Source organism: Gossypium raimondii, chromosome 11, assembly GCF_025698545.1.
Source record: "Gossypium raimondii isolate GPD5lz chromosome 11, ASM2569854v1, whole genome shotgun sequence".
Classification (NCBI taxonomy): domain Eukaryota; kingdom Viridiplantae; phylum Streptophyta; class Magnoliopsida; order Malvales; family Malvaceae; genus Gossypium; species Gossypium raimondii.
This window is the reverse complement of record NC_068575.1, coordinates 8,853,842-8,870,343: the sequence shown is the minus strand read 5'-3', so window position 1 is coordinate 8,870,343 and position 16,502 is coordinate 8,853,842. Positions and strand designations below refer to the sequence as shown.

At 32.1% G+C, this 16,502-nt stretch overlaps 1 long non-coding RNA gene across 1 annotated transcript; it reads left to right on the top strand.

Moving 5' to 3' along the window:
• The first annotated feature begins 4,713 nt into the window (after positions 1–4,713).
• Positions 4,714–7,397, top strand: LOC105804811 (uncharacterized). Its single transcript, XR_008191152.1, has 6 exons — positions 4,714–4,857; positions 4,997–5,058; positions 5,257–5,350; positions 5,836–6,258; positions 7,075–7,140; positions 7,230–7,397. It is a non-coding gene; the product is annotated as an uncharacterized LOC105804811 (long non-coding RNA).
• The last annotated feature ends 9,105 nt before the right edge of the window (positions 7,398–16,502 follow it).

Here is a 16,502-nt window from a genome sequence, read left to right as displayed (position 1 = left end):
ACAAATTTGGCTTCGTCCCTGCATTTAGTCATCAATACTCACGCATTCTATCAATTTGATTCTAATTCTAAATAATTCGATAAGTTTAACCCTCCAGATTTACAAATTTTATCAATTTGAACCTCAATCACATAATTAAATATAAATTATATATTATAAAAAGAAAAAAAATATTGTTATATAAATAATATCATACATGTTTATATTTAATTATATAAGGCTCAAATATGCATTTAACCTCCGGAACTTGACACCTCCCAACTTGGTACTTACAATTTTTTTATCCTAAGTTGGTACATGAATTTTTATTCCGTCAAGGGTTTTGGTACTTTTTTTTTTTATAATGGTGTTAAATATAGGACGTATGATACTCTTAGGTTATGACACGTGACACTAATGATGCCATAATCTATTTTTAAATGAAAATATTTAAAATTATATGCATCTTTTAAAATATAAAAATAAATTATAAAATATATGTATCTAAAATTAAATTACCAAAAAAAATCTAAAAGTTCAAGTTAGAAAATCGAAAACCCAAAAATTTACATCTTTTTCTAAATAAATTGAAAACAAATTAGATGACAATAAATTTTATGCTTAGAGATGGGTGGATATTATTTCATGATTCTTTAAGTTGACAAGAATGCAAAAGATGATGATTTGAAAAAGGCTTATAGGAAGTTTTTCTTTTTGTTTGTTAATTATTTGTTAGGTTTCATAGGAAAAATCAGGTTCTTCTATTGAGATTACTATTAACACGATAATAAAAGAAGTTTATAAAATCACAAATTTATTGAGTTTTGTGTGATTTTGAGTTTTGGGTTTATCAAAATCACAAGTTTACATATAAGTTTACCAAGATTTAATTAAATGTGTTTCAGTATAATTATATTTATATTTAATTATATGTGTTTGAGGATCAAATTGATAAAATTTGTAAACGTGGATGGTTAAATTTATTGAATTATTTAGAATTAAGATCAAATTGATAGAATGTGTAAGTATTGAGGACTAAATGTGTCATTACAATAATTAGGAAAAAGGCCACATCATCACTTCCATTAACCATTTAACAAAGAGTGATCAAAATAGGAACGATCTAAAATGTGAGTGGCCAAAGTAGAAATAATCTAAAACGTTAGTGGCTAAATTAAAAATTTTCTTAGTTGGATGACCAAAATAGAAACACGCTAATAATTGGGTGACTAATTCTTTAATTTACCCAATACATTATCTATGACAAATCTATGTAAAAAATATATTTATAAAAATTTTATATTAAAACCAAATGAAGTTCCTATCCTATCATAATATTAATTTATTAAAACTTGAAAAAGATAAAATTACATTTCTATTAATATTTGTTATTTAGTAAAAAAAAGTAAAAGTATTTTAGTAATTTTTCAACTAAATTGATATGTAATTGACTCGTGATATCAACTTAATTAGAAGTTTAATATAAAATTAAATTTTGTCACATTTAGTGAAAAATATATGCAACAATTAAAATATATATACAACAAAGAAATCGTTTTGGTTAAAATGATAAAATTAAAAAATTAAAATCATAATACCGCTTGGGTTTGAAATTCATTTTACACAAGTATTTTTCCAGATTATATATGAAAAGATAGAATTACCCTAAAAATATCTACTGCTTCCTAAAAATAGGAGCTTTTAGTAAATTCATTACTATGACATTAAAACACTTTAATATAGTAATAAATATAATAAATACATAGAACATGTCTTATAAATATCTGATTTTTTTAAGTAAAAGATGAACAAAATCTTATTTTAATTTTTATTTAATTTGATAAAGAAACAAAAATAGTTGATCTAACCAAATTTTAAAAATTTTGAACTCATGAGCTAGGTCGGACTTAAGTATCATATTAACATATATTAAGTTTGTTTATTTTTTTTTGAAAATTATTTATATTATTTTTATTTTAATATTTAATAATTTTATATATTTTTATTTATTAAAATATTTTACTTAAACAATTTAATTGATGCGCAATTTCAGACCTATAAATGTGATGGGTTCACACTACCTCAAGGCCCAACAACAATGTCAAAGGCTAAGCAAATCAAATCAGGACTCGATCAAAGATAAGATTCGAGGACGAATCTTTTTGAGGAAAGGGAGAATGATACATGCACGAATGGGGTGAAATTTATTAAATTCCAATCATCAAAACTGCCAATTTTCAGACTTGGGAAATCAACAGACTTTTGACGACTTTTTGGATGGGATCCTAGCATTTTTGGATTGAGATGTCGTATGACATTTGAAGATCTATCTCTTAGCTTCGAAACGCATTTTGAATCACTCGATTTTGAGTTCGGGAGATCAAGTTATGACCGGTTTAGTGAAGACTGGGCAAGCAGAATTTCTGAAAGGGATTATGACGGGAATTACGAATTTCGAGCTTTTAATTCGAGTTTAAATTATATTGGGTTTGGGTTTTAGACTTAATTTTGTTATATATGAGCCCAATATTATATTTGTCAGATCTTATTATTTTATTATTATTTTATTCCAAATTTTTTATAATTATTAAGTATTTTAAGTTATTTAGGAGTTTTATGTTAACAAGAAAATTTAGTTTAAAACTACTTCTTGTTTAGATTAAATTAGAGTTCTAGTATACTTAAGATTTTTATTTAGATTTATTTAGCTAGCCTATAAATAGGTCTTTACATTATATACAATTCATTCAATTCATTATTATTTTATGTCTCTTTTGAGTTAATAAATTCTCTCTGGGTTTTTCTTTTTAAGAATTTCTCTAGAGTTTCTTTTAGAAGAGTTTAACAATCTTTTTAGATTGTGGGGATCATCTTCAAACTTTTTCTTGCCAAGGTTTCTATCTTGGAGGGGAAATTAGAGCCGCTTGAAGGGGGTTGTGGATTCTTCCACTACAAAACAGGCTTTTAGCGGCGTTTGGACATAAAACGCCGCTAAAAATTGAGCATTAGCGGCGCTCTTAGGAAAACATCGCTAAATTAGAGCATTAGCGGCACTTTTTTAAAAACGCCGCTACAAATAGAGGATAAGCGGCGTTTTTCAGGAAGCGCCGCAAAAAACCTAAGCCCCACGGTGCCTGAACTTTCGGGGCTTTAGCGGCTTTTTTAAAAAAGCGCCGCTAATGCTCTATTTTTAGCGGCGTTTTTCAATAAGCGCCGCTAATGCTTGGTGGTTTTAGCGGGGGCTTTAGCGCCTTTTGTGAAAAAGCGCCGCTAATGCTCTATTTTTAGCGACATTTTTGAAAAAGCACCGCAAAAACTGTTTTGTCTGTCTATTTATTTTTTAATTGATTTATTTATATTAATTAAAATTAAATTTATTTTTAATTGAATATTTAAAATATTCAGAAAAAAATAATGACACATATAAATAATTTGAAATAAAAAACATAGAAAATATTTGTTAAAATGAAAAAATTAAAATACTATTATTTAAAATAATTTTAAAGTTTTTTGGGTACATTCTTGATTGTTTTTTAAGTTATATATTAAATAATTTCTTATATAATTGTAAAAGAGATAGTATTAATTTTAAAATATTGAATTAATTATCACTATAGTTTAGGGTTTTTAGTTTAAGGTATATGGTTTAGAGTTTAAGGTTTAGGTATTACCATTTTAAGGTTTATGGATTATGGGTTTATGGGTTATGGTTTATGGTTTATGGTTTAAAGGCTGCGGTTTAAGGTTTAGAGGTTATGTGTTAAGGGTTTATGGTTTTAGGGTTTAGGTTTATAGTTTAGGGTTTAGATTAACTAGTGTTTTCTAATTTTAAAATATTGAATTAATTATCATTATAGTTTAGGGTTTATGGTTTAGGGTATATGATTTAGGGTTTAAGGTTTAGGAGTTATTATCTTAAGGTTATGGATTATGGATTATGGGTTTAGAGATTATGGTTTATGGTTTAAGGTTTAAGGTTTAGGGGTTAAGGGCTAGGGCTAGGGGTTTAGGGTTTATGTTTTATGATTTAGGGTTTAAGGGATATGGGTTTAGGGTTTAGATTAATTAATGTTTTTTAATTTATATATTAAATAATTTCTTATATAATTGTAAAAGAGATAATTTTAATTTTAATATATTAACATTATGATTATGTTTAAATTATTTAAGAGATAATAGATAAACTTTATATATATATATATATATATATATTAAATGGTTTAGGATTTAAGGTTTACTTGAGATTTGTTAAATGATGAAATTTTATACAATCAATTAATGCTTTTATATTTAAAATATTTAATCTAAACCATTTGATATATTTAGATATTAGATTATAAAAAAACATTGATAAATAAATAAATAAAAAGTAATAGATTGATATGAATAAGTAACTATCTATTTTGGATAGGACCAAATTATAACAAATAAAAATTAAATACAAAAACAAAAAATTATAATTTTATCTAATTCTTTTAAATATTACTTATAATTTAAAAAATTATTTATTTAAAATTTATATGAAAGATATAATAATTTAATATAAAAATTATAAAAAAGTCGAGCGTTAGCGGCATTTATGAAAAAATGCCGCAAAAAGTAAACAATAAAAAAATTGAGCAATAGTGGCGTTGTTTTTCCAAACGCCACAAATATTTTTACAAAACGACGTCGTTTTGTATTTATATATTTTTTATCCCAAAATTTCAAATGAAATATTTTATCAACAATACAGTCTCTGGTTGGGCAAAGAGGGAGGAGATGGGTGTCATCTCCCAATTGGAGGAAATTTGAAATTTTGGTTCAAATTTTAGGGCTTTGTAACTGTTTACGGTTCTCTCTCCCCTCCATTTGTTATTATCGATACTGATTTTAACGGTAATTTTGTTTAGGGTTTTCTCTATTCAATTACTTTTCTTATTATGTGTTAGAAGAGAGGAAATTTGTAATTTTGGTTTAATTGTTGAGTCTTATGAACTGACATTTGTGCCTTAGTAAATTTCGTTGTGCTATGCAGGCCAATACTTATGGGACAGCAATGCCACTCAAAATGGATCTCGAGAGGCAAATTCTCTCGCGGTATGTTTCTATCTTTATGACGAATTACTGCTCTTTAATTCCCAATTTTAAGCTGTTGACGTTCAACAAATTGCTTTAGACTTGTCTGCATAATATGTTAATTTGATGGTTAATATGTTCATCCCAATTTTAATCATTCATTTTGATAGAATTTAATATGTTAATTTGATGGTTAAGATATTCACTGTGACTTAACAGGGGCATAAGAAAAGAAAAGAAAAGACTAGCGATGGAGAACTCAAGTTCCAGCAGTGAGTTGCAGACGCTCATAGAAGCCATAAAAATTTTAGAGGTAAGCTTTTATTATTATTGCTCAGATAAATGTAAATCCGCCATTTAGTTTTATATAAGGAAACAAATGTGATCTCTCATAAATGAAGAAGCTAATATTTCTTAACCACAACCGTTCCCATCTCAAGCATGAACATTTGCTATGAATCACTCAATTCAATAGCATTTTTGTCAAGTATTTCACCCTCTTAAAAGTAGTTTCTGGTAAGCCAAGTGGCTCTTTTGTTGCTTGATAACTTATTACAATATTAATTTTCCATCAATCACTTTACCTACCCACCAAGAAAACAAGTATTAACCATAAGCATGATCATATTACATCCATCTAACAATTAAAAGCTTCTCTTCTCATAAAATGTTCCAAGTAATAATAATGTTGTTCTTGGTTTTGAACTAGTACGAGATAAGCAGGTAATGAAGCACCAAGACTAGTGCCCTAGAAAATTAATAAGTACTACAACATTTCATAATATAAGTGATAAACAGGACTGATCATGCACCCTGCAATTGGAGTGGGAATGGAACTTCAGAAAGAAAAGAATCCAAGACAGTGGGACTCGGGACAAGTCGGTTAATCTACGTGCAATTCACGTGTCGGTGTGTTCTCCTATTATTATGAACCACCCGACCTGGAAGCTTTTATTGGGTGGACAATTCGAGATCTTTAAGAGGAGAGGAGACAACATCTGCAGCAGAACATATTGTTGCTTTCAAATAATTTGGAAAGAAAGATACAGTGGTATCTGAATTGTATAGAAGTTGAATAAGATGGCGGAGGAAGAAAAAAAGAAGGGGGTGGTGGTCGAATCCCTAGGATGGCTAACGGAATCTTCCATCATGCCCAAGTTCGTAGGGCCTGGAAAAACTGCTGGAATCCTTGACAATGATGAGCATAAAGCATTTCGTAAGGTCGGGATTTTACTTCTCTTCTCGCTAATGTTATGTTAATTCACGTTAACTTAAGATTAAATGTTCGACGGAGTTCACAATTTACGGGGGTTTGCATTTTTCCTGTTGTGCCACAGTTTGGATAGTTGCCTATAGCTTTTGGTTACAAGGCTATTTGAGGTCTAAGAGATTTAGCCACATGGCATAGTGAAACAATCTCCTAGTACCATGCTGTTTCATCCATTTTCATCATTAGCCTCTCATTCACCTCCCATTATACATTGTTGAGTGTTCATGGATTTGAGGTGAAATTCTCTTAATAGTTTTTTATAATGTTGTTGATGGAAGTCAACCCTTACAGTTGTTAGTTATAAACACATAAATTTAAATGTTGATAAATTATTGAATTATTAATTTCTGTTAATTTATTGCATATAATCATTGAATTGTTTATTTTTACTAATTAATTATATATAAATAATTAGATAGTTGATTTCCGAGCAATATTATTTGATTGGCTCATTTTTGGTATGGCAAAGTAAATAGATTAATAATTGTACTTTTTTTTTAAAGTTTTCCCCCAAACCAACTATAAAATTAAAGTTAATCAATTGAAATAGATGTAGATCATAAGGTATTTAAGCTACTGCAATGAGTAGTATAGTTTACTAGAGTTTCTTTGGACTTTGGTTTGATTCAATTATCAAATTTTTAGCTCAGCATTTGATTGGTCAGGACTCGGGTCCTTAAAGTTCCTCAATCATTTTCTTCCTTTTTTCAAAATCAGATTTGCTTTTTTGCTTGAATCTTGACTTTATAGTCAATTTGGTGTGTCAGGTTGATTTTTGGTCGGGTTTCTTGAAGCTTTAAGGTTGTATGGTCGTGGTTAGCGCCAAATAGAAGGTAAGTGCACAATGACTTGAACTGATTTACTTATCTTTGCCATGTTAACTATGGTTTGAACAGTTTAAGTTACTCTTATTTTCATGCAGAGCATGTAGGCACCAAATCTGCAGTTCAAATTCGAAGCCATGCTCAAAAGTTTTTCTCTAAGGCTCATTGCTTTGAGTTCATTACAAGATTTCCTTGATTAAGTAGATGTATTATATCTTTTATTACCAAGATTTACTTGATTAAGAAAATGCATTGTATGTTTTATTTAGGGGTGAGCATTCGATCGAATCGAATCGAATCGAATCGAAAATTTTCGAGTTAATCGAGTTTTCGAATCTCATTTTATCATCCTAACTTTATTTGAAGTTTTCTCGAATTGAGTCGAGTGAGATGGAATTCGAATCGAATCGAATCGAATATATTTGTTCGAGTTAAATTTTAAAAATAATTTTGGGTCCTTGTAACCATTGTCACCCATCGTAATAAAATTTGTCCACCTTAATCAAATTTTTATTAACTTTCATCACCTCATAATTTATTTATTAATTTTTATATCTTGGTTAGCTTATTTGTTTGCTTAGTTGATTCAATTATCTTCGGATTCTTGTCACTATGTATTTTGGAATTAAAATATATTAAATATAAAAATATGATTTTTAATAAAATTTATTTTAAAAATAAAATTTGAAATTGATACCAATATAAAATTTTAACACGAATATTTTATGACATAATTAAGAATTCAATTTTAATATAAATATTCAATATGACTAAATAATTCAATAATATAAATAATATAAAATGTGAAATTTAATTTAATAATATAAATAGTATATATAAATAAAATTATTACTATTTATGTTTAGTGATTTTTTGGATAATTTTGATTTTTTATTTGAGAGTAAAGGTGAGAAGTAAAAGTTTAGAGGAAAATAAAAGTTTTGGGGAATAAAAGTTTGACGGAAAGTAAATAGGGGAGTAAAATTTTGGAGGAAAATATTAAAAAAATTTGGAGGGGAGGGTTTGGGGTAGATGGGAGGTGGGATGGGAAGAGAATAAAAGTTTTAGGGAAAAGTGGGAGGAGTAAAAATTTTGGGGAAAATAAAAGTTTTGAGGTTTTGAGAGTAAAATTTTGAAAAAAAAATGAATGGAAGAGTAAAATTTTGGTGGGAAATGGATTTTGGGTAGATTGGGGGGTTGGGAGGGGAGGGGAGTAAAAGTTTTGGGGGAAAAGTGGGAAGGAGTAAAAGTTTTGAGGGAAAAGTAAAAAAGTTTGGGATTTAGGGTAAAACTGTAAAATATTATAGTTTGATATTCGAATTATTCGAATTATTCGAGTTATTCGAATTCGAAAACTCAACTCGATTCGAACTCGAAATTCGAAAAAAAAATTCGAGTTGATTCGAATAACTCGATTAACTCGAATAACTCGATTCGTTTAACTCGAAATTCGAATTTTTTTTTGATTTTTTCGAGTCGAATCGAATTTTGCTCACCCCTAGTTTTATTACCTTGCATATGTATTATTTATTTTAGTTTTGATTCTAAATTTTTATTTTTACTTAAGAGTTCTAACTTTTGGATTTTAATTGTGTTATTAATTTATTATTTTAAATTCTAAATTTAAATTCATTAATTTTTATATTTAGTTTTAAAGTTAAAATTTTCGTAGAAAATTTAATTTAAATAATATTTTTTTTATTTATCCTTATAACATAATATAATATTTATCATAGAAATAAATATTATTTGAAAAAAAATTATTTTTTTAAAGATATGTTTTTAGCAACGTTTGTGTAAAAAGCGCCTCTAAAGGTTAGTTCTATAGCAGCGTTTGTACGAAAAAGTGCCGCTAAAAGTGATGATCTATAGCGGCGTTTGTGGGAAAAGCGCCGCTAAAAGTCATGATCTATTACGGCGTTTCTGTAAAAGCACCGCTAAAGGTCATGACTTTTAGTGGCGTTTATTTCTAAAAACGCCGTAAACATTAGTGACGTTGTCAATAGCGGCGCTTTCATTTAGAGGCGCTTAAAGGCCTAAAAAAACACCGCTAAAAGCCTGTTTTGGTGTAGTGTTCGTGTTTCCAAGGCATCTTAGGACTTCTACATGCCACGTTCTATCTTTCCATTTATCTTCTTTATTCGCTTCCTTAATCTTTGATTTATTATTTTATTTTAGTTATTTATTTTAATTTTTTTATCTGACTTGGATTCAATTTCGTTTCAGGTTGTGTCAAAATCCAAATTGTTTTCCGAACGTTTAAAGCCCTAAGTCAAATCTGTGACTTTGACAAACTTTACGATCCACTTTCGCGTTCATCCATCTTTAATATTTTTAATATTTATGTTGTAATATTAAATATTATTATAAATTTAATTTTTATATGTTATTAATTATATACTATAATATAGGGTAAATTAAACCAACAGTCACTCAACTTTGGGGTAGTTGAGAAAATAGTAACTTAGGTTTCAATTCAGTCACTCAACTTTCGAAAAATAACAAAATAGTCCTTCTAACCATTTTTCGTTACATGTCATTTAACGGTGGGATAGCTATCATTAAAATAGCCCCATTTAAGAAGTCCGGGTAGTAGAAGAACAAGAGAAAAAGAAGAATAAGAGAAGAAATGGAGAAGAAGAGAAAATGGAAGGAGCTTCGTACCAGCAATTCCCAAGGGTCAAAATATGGGAACTCAAAGATGGCTACGTTTCCACGACACCGATGCCTCCATGGCAAATGCCCTCCGCCGCATCATGATCACCAAGGTTCCCACCATAGCCATCTTGATGCAACTACTAAAACCATTGAACCTGGAGCTATTTTTGCAAAAGAAAGCCACAAGTGCTTTGCATTTGAATCTTTTGTGTTTAAAACAATGTTGGAAGGATTCGACTCCCCTAACTTTATGGTTGCAAAAGATTCTGACTTAAAAATACTTGACCTCGAGCAATATTTAAACACATTCAAGACCCTGGAATCTGCACACCCTAAATCATTTTTAGCTCAAAACCTAAGATCTTTTTTAGCTAGATTCACTAGAACCAAGTACCTCAACCTTGTCCAGGCTAAAATAGAGTGTTCTGTTTTTGGGAACTTGAACCAAAGAAAGCTAGTTACCTCTGGTAGGTTCCCGGATACAGCTTTTTTCACAGCTTTTGTAGAGATGTCTAGGCGATTTTGGCTCTTACATTGCTTGGGATTTTAAATGCATGAACAAGTTTCAATCTTTCATGTAAAGAAAGACTATAACTTCTCAGAGATTTACATGGAAAATGTGATTGGAGACTCACTTTTATCGGGAAAAATCAACAATGGCAATATTAACGTTAGGGTCAATTTCACAGTGGTTCCAAGGTTTAAGATTGGTGCAACTATGATACAAAGTCAAGTTTATTTGTCTTCGGTGATTACTCCTCTAGTCAATCGATGGGCGATGAAATTGTCGTTGAGGACGGAAGAGTTTACTTCGATTTCGATGAGGTCAATGGCTATGGTGGGAAACTCGACGATCATGATGCGGCGGAGGGCGTTGGCCATGGAGGTGTCGATGTTGTGGAAGCGTAGTCGTCTTTGAGTTCTCAAATTTTGACCCTTGGGAATCGCTGGTACGAAGCTCCTCCATTTTCTTTTCTTCTTCTTCTTTTTCTCCTCTTCTTCTTTTATTCTTCTTCTCCTATTCTTCTATTTACCTAAACCAATAATATTTTCCTTTATTTTTGACCCTTTGACTACTTGTCCAATGTGGCAAGTTAACTGGCCACATCAGTTAGTGAACTGACCATGTCAGCTATCACGTTAAGCTTGTGACAAAAAATGTTAATGAGTGACTGATTTATCACTTTTCAATAATGTTAGTGATTGTTTTATAATTTTTTGAAAGTTGAGTGACTAAATTGAAACCTGAATGACTGTTTTGTCGACTATCTAAAATTGAGTTACTATTGATGTAATTTAATTTATAATATATTCAGATCAAATCAGATTGAGGGTTGAATTTGACCATATTTTAAAATGTTTTTTTTGTCTAAATCTATATGCCCCTTGAACAAATCTTAATATGTCAAATTAAAAGGCATTTCCATCCTTTTTCCTAAAAGTAATAAATAATGATGACACCTTATGTCGAGGCTAAATTAATGCAGAACGCCACTGGCACATAATTTATTATTAGCTGAAAGATCCTGTGAAACACTTACCTCACGAGCTAAACATGTTGAAGTTACATGCATCTTTAAGTATCCAAATAATTTTAGGATACTTGTCAGACAGGATTCAAACAAGCTCATTTCTTTTGGAATCTCATGGCCCATGAGGGTAGGTAGGTAGCCGAAAAATGTTAAAAGAAACCCAGATTGAATGTTAGATCCCCAAGCCTTTTTATGTTCCTCTTTAACATTATCAAAATTCCTAGTTATTCACTATTTTCAGTTTTTTTAGAGTATTCTGGACAAAAAAAAAATAGATGGGGGAAAAAAGGGCTACAATGTTACAGTCGGAGCCTTTGCTTGTTAGAGAAGGAGCTGGTGAGAATAGTTCCACTGTCACCGCTACGCTTGTTCTTAGTAATATTGTGGCAGCTTGTATTTCCTTTGGCGTTGGATATGTTGTAAGTAGATCAATAACCATATTTTGCATATACCGAAGCATAAGTTACTTCTCATTCACCATGTTCATTCTACTTGACAACCTCTTCTACTTCTGACCCAATTTTAGTTAGTTTGAATTTTTTGTATTGTTGTTGAAGTTTACTTATCTACTAGTCTTGAGGAAATGTACATGATTGCTTGAACCTTTTCATGATTTTTGTTTCAACAGATTGGATATACATCACCTGCTCAGTCTGAAATCATGGAGGACCTGAGTCTTTCTATTACAGAGGTAATAGAAAATGCTGGATATACATATCATTTTTCTTATGTGGGTATAAAATAAAGCCAATTTGAAATTTCAAACAACTTTCTAGCTATGCAGTTTTCACTTTTTGGCTCACCGTTAAATCTTGGATCAATTCTAGGGGTATTTGTAAGTGAAAAGACTGCAGATCTGCTTGGTCGTTAAGGTATAAGTTTCTATATGACTACTGAATTGACCATACAATTTTGTAGCACCTGTTAATGCTGTTAAACAAGCCATTTGGCTAAGGAAGATTATAACTGACTTGAACCTATACCAAAGGGAAGCAACAAAGATTAACTGTGATAACCAATCTGATGTTGTAATTGCCAAGAATCCAGGGTTCCATAGAAGAATAAAGCAATTCAAGATTAAGTTTCATTTTGTTAGGGAAATGGAACAAGCTAATGAGGTGAAATTGATTCATTGCAGTTCTAAGGATCAACTAGCTGATATCTTAACAAAGCCCCTTAGTGTATCAAGGTTCGAGTATTTGAGAATGAGATTGGGAGTTTGCAGCATGCAAGCCAAGGAGGAGTGTTGAAGCTGGCAAGCATGTTGCCATGATGCAGCAGAAACAGCCCGAGCCATGCAGTTGCAGCTAAAGATCAAGTTGTTGTTTTTGATTTTGTTACTTTCAAATTGGTGCTTTGTAACTTAGTTGAAATCAAACCAAGTTGTACTTGATGATTAGATGCTGATAAGCTGATGAATTAGCTTACCTATGTGTGCAAGTCTTGTTTTGTAAGTTACAATGTTATTAGTGGAGTTAGGTAGTGTTTAGGTGATGATTTTGCATGTACTGACCAGCACATGTCTGGTATTTGTATTGGCTCTATGCCATTGTTCAAATTAATGAAAATTCATTCAAATTTTATCATCCAATACATTCTCATTCTTATTTTTCATTTTTGGTTCTTAAGTGCTTGATTCTGTTATTGTTTGCACTACAAGTCTCGAGCCTTAGAGCTTAAGAAACTATTTTGCTTCCTTTATCTTTATTCATTGTTCCAACAATTGGTATCTAGAGCCTATTTCTTGTAGACCTATCATTCTTCAAGTCAAGGAACTATGTCTTCATCTGGATTCTCACCAGTACCACAAACAGTGTTCAATGGTGAAGGTTACCACATTTGGGTAGTGAAAATGAAGACCTACCTGCAGGCATTCGACTTGTGGGTGGTTGTTAAATCAGATGTTGAACCAGTACCTCTAAGAGCCAATCCCACAGTGGCTCAGATCAGGTAGCATATAGATGAAAGAACTAAAAGACACAAGGTTATGTCCTGCATTCAAAACAGTGTGTCTGATGTGATTTTCACAAGAATCATGGCTTGTGAGTCACCAAAGCAGGCCTGAGATAAGCTGAAGGAGGAGTTTCAAGGTATAGAAAGAACAAGACAACAGCAACTGCTGAATTTGAGAAGGGATTTTAAAAACTTAAATATGAAAGAGGAAGAAACAGTAAAGCAGTATTCAAACAGAATCATGGCTGTAGTAAATACCATCAGACTGCTTGGGGACCAGTTTAGTGAAGCAAGAGTTGTAGAGAAGGTTATCTCAACTTTACCTAAGAGATATGAAGCTAAGATCTTATCCTTTGAAGATTCAAGAGACCTGACAATCATTTCTTTAATTGAGTTGATCAATGTTTTTTATGCACAAGAGCAAAGAAGAGCCAGTAGGCAGAAGGAGCATCAAAAATGTGCTTTCCAAGCCAAAAGCAGGCCTGGCTCGAGCTCTTTAGGCTACAAAGGAAGAAAGCCCTAGTCTAACAAGCCAAGAAGAGATAGAGCAGGAAGAAGACATCTACCTTGCCTCCACTGCAGAAGGTTCAATCATCCAGCTGAAAATTACTGGTTTAGGCCTGATGTGCAGTGCAAAGTCTGCAAAAAGATGGGTCATTCTGAGAAAGTTTGTAGAAACAAAGGGAACCTAAGACAAAACCAATCTCAATAACCAAGAGCTGAAGCTCAAGTAGCAGAAGAAGGCAGTGACCATGAAGAGCTAGTCTTTGCAGTGTCTTACTCAACTGCCACTGAAAAAGTCACAAAAGGGTCACTGATAGATAGTGGTTGCACAAACCACATGGCTCCCAATGCTGCAATCTTTAAGAGCATTGATAGAAGCTTTAAAACAAGGGTGAAGGTTGGAAATGGACATTTCATCAAGGCAGAAGGCAAAGGAGATGTGTTAATTAACACTCCAACAGGTAACAAACTTGTCTCAAATATCTTATTTATTCTTGAAATTGACAGAAATCTGCTAAGTATAGCTCAGTTGCTAGAAAAGGGTTACTCAGTTGTGTTCAAAGGCAAAGAATGCCTGATCAGTGATCCAAGTAGATCTAAGCTTATGTCAGTAACTATGACTGATAGAAGCTTTGTGGTAGACTGGAATAAGAGCTCAGATAGTGCCTACACAGCAGTACTCGATGAATCCAAGCTGTGGCACAAGAGGTTAGGCCATGTCAACTACAATTCACTGACCAAAATAACCAAAGAAGATTTGGTTGAAAACTTCACAAATTCTGTTGAAAAGGAAGAGGTTTGTGAGGTATGCCAGTTGGGAAAGTAGGCCAGACTGTCATTTCCCTTGAACAAGGCCTGGAAAGCCTCACAAAAGCTGCAGTTGGTTCACTCTGATGTGTGTGGCCCTATGAAAATTCTATTTTTGAATGGTAGCAGGTATTTCATTTTTTTTATTGATGATTACTTGAGGTATTGCTGCATTTACTTCTTGAAGCACAAATCAGAAGTGGCCTTAGTATTCTTAAAGTTCAAAGCTGTAGCATAAACAAAAATAGGTTGCAAGCTAAAAATATTGAGATCAGACAATGGGACTGAGTAAACCTCAGTAATGTTTCAAAGTTTCTGTGATGAAAAAGGCATCAAGCATCAACTCACCAACACCTATACACCACAACAGAATGATGTTAGTGAAAGAAAGAATAGAAGCCTGATGGATATGGCCAAATGTCTATTGTTTGAGAGAAATCTGCCCAAAACCTTGTGGGCTGAGGCAGTTAACACTGTTGTTTATCTTCAAAATAGACTACCAACAAAGGCATTGGCCAATAAAACTCTATTTGAAGCCTGGTTTGGGTTAAAACCATCACTAGCTCATCTAAAGGTCTTTGGCTGCATTTGCTATGTACATGTCCCAGCAGTTAAAAAGGATAAGCTAGCCAAGAAAGCACAACCTGGTATCCTGGTAGGCTATAGAAATGTAAAGAAAGGCTACAGAATCCTAAATCCTTCAACCAACAAAGTTCTTGTAAGCAGAGATGTTGTGTTTGATGAGAAGACATGATAGAACTAAGATAAAAATGAACTAGAGGCTACTACTGAAGACCTACTGACTGATTAGACTAAAGCTGATCAAACTGGTCCTGAAATGGACATTGAATATGAACCAATTAGGGGAACCAGACCTTTGAGTGAAATCTATGAAAGAGTTGAAGTGGCTGCAATTGAACCGAGTTGTTTTGAAGAAGCTGAAGCTTAATAGGGATGGAAACAGGCTATGCTCGATGAGATGAGCATGATTCACAAGAAGCAGACTTGAGAGCTAGTTGATAGACCAACCAATAGGAAGGTTATTGGAGTAAAATGGGTGTTTAGAGCCAAGCACAATGCTAATGGAACTCTAAACAAGCAGAAAGCAAGACTGGTAGTGAAGGGATTCGGTCAAAAGTATGGCATTGACTACTTTGAAACATTTGCACCAATAGCCAGGCTAGACACAATCAGGCTGCTGGTAGCTTTGGCTGTACAAAAGCAGTGGAAAATACATCAACTCGATGTAAAGTCAGCTTTACTCAATGGTTTCCTTGAAGAAGAGATTTATATCGAGCAACCTGAAGGTTTCAAAGTTGTTGGTGAAGAAAACAAGGTGTACAAACTGAAGAAAGCCTTGTATGGCTTAAAACAAACACCAAGAGCCTGGTATGACAGAATCGATAGCTACTGTAATACCCCCTACCCGTTTCCGTCGCCGGAATAGGATACGAGGCATTACCAGATTTTTACTGAATTAATTTTTCTGTTATTACAAGTTTAATTACTATTCATTTATCGAATCATGTCATGACGTCCCTTGGATGGGCCTCCGAAGCTCAAAACATACATCGGGACTAAACTGATATTAAATCGAAGCCATAAGAAATTTTTCACCAAATCTCAAAGTTATACTTACTCTAGCCATACCAACAGCTAAGTTACAAACATTCATTTCTATGTAATATTGGTATTTAGTCTATACATGTCGTTCTTTCAAAATAAGTCATTTTCAAATACCAAAGATATGGGTTGATAGTGTGATAAAGCTCCGACTAATCTCTAACCTTCGAGCTCCCGAGCACTACAAAATAGGGAAAAAGAGAACGGGGTAAGCACATTGTGCTTAGTAAGTTCATGCAACAAGAATTATACTTACCATATTATACACCTATCATTTAATAACACAAGCACACA